We start from the raw sequence: 1373 nt of genomic DNA on the forward strand, positions 1-1373 counted from the left end.
TTGTAGAAATAAACCGCTCAAAAGTCCAAGACTTACCAAGCGGATTCTAAACTGCACATACTTACCACTCGGATTGTTTAAACCGTTCAATATCTGAACAAGTTACAAATTTCTTACCAGCCGGATACTTTTAAACCGCACACTAAACCTTTCGAGAGTTACACAGTTTATCAACCGCATTCTTTAAACCACACAAGACATCAACTAATCCGCAGAAAGCATCAACGGTTTGTCTGCCGGATTAGCTAAACCGGTCAATGTATCCGTCCAAATGATGTCCGGTATATCCTATATCAAAACAACTCGAAGCACACGGATGTTAAACCGCACAAGCTTTAAGCGGACAAAGATTCAAGCAAAAACATAAAATTTCACACTTTTTACCAAAAATTTGGATCAAAACATGAAAAAAATATGAGTTTTTAAGAACTTTTTCCAGAAAACTAAAAATCGATTTTCGACTATTTCAGCCTTCAAACTTGTTTAAAATGCAAAATGGTGTGAATCAAGACTGTTTGAAATGTAAAACCGAATCTAACTGTAAGATTCTGGTTGTTATTTCAAGTTTATATATATATATATATATATTTATATGTGTATGGGTATGTTGTAACATACGTAAAACTGCTTTTATTGGAAGATCTTTTCTGAATTTTTTATTGAGAGTTATAGATTATCTTATTACGATCGCATAGGAAAAAACCTCATCAAAAACAGAGGTCCGAGCAAAAAGTTATGATTTTTTAGTGTTTGGTAGTCAAATGGGCCTCAACCGGGCCAAATTCGGCCCAACTTGGGTTTAAGAGATTAAATGGACGAAAATTAGTATTTTTTCCCCCAAATCACTTCTAAAACTCTCCCACACACTCATGGTATGATTTCACACACTTAAGCCTGAATGTATTCAATTCTTGAAGAATCAAAGCTCAAATAGATGAATTATTGATGTTTATGTGAAGATTTTTGAAGGTATGCTTCTAATGCTAAGTTTAATCTTTGTAATTAGTGTTAATAAAGGATATTAGGGTTTGCATGTTTATGATTAGTGGTTAATTTTGTAAGTTAATGTTATTATGAAGTTTGGAATTGAATTATAAAGAATTGATCATGGTATTGCAAGATTATTGTTGAATTGAGTTAGTAAGGTTTATTGATAGCTTTTATTTATAAAATTCGTACAAAATTGTAGAAAACTCGTATGAGTATGATATCTTATTCGTTGGAAAGTTGGAAATGTCTAGTTTGTTTTGTATTTAGACATCAGAAGCTGATTTCAACTTTAAGATGGGTAAAGGGTGCGATATGTTCTCGGCTGTAAAGCTGAGTTTTGACAGCTTACTGCTGCTGTCTTGTAAAATCTGTAATAAATCACA

Source organism: Cynara cardunculus, unplaced genomic scaffold (assembly GCF_001531365.2).
Source record: "Cynara cardunculus var. scolymus isolate 2C unplaced genomic scaffold, CcrdV1 Un_Scaffold_5220, whole genome shotgun sequence".
Classification (NCBI taxonomy): Eukaryota; Viridiplantae; Streptophyta; class Magnoliopsida; order Asterales; family Asteraceae; genus Cynara; species Cynara cardunculus.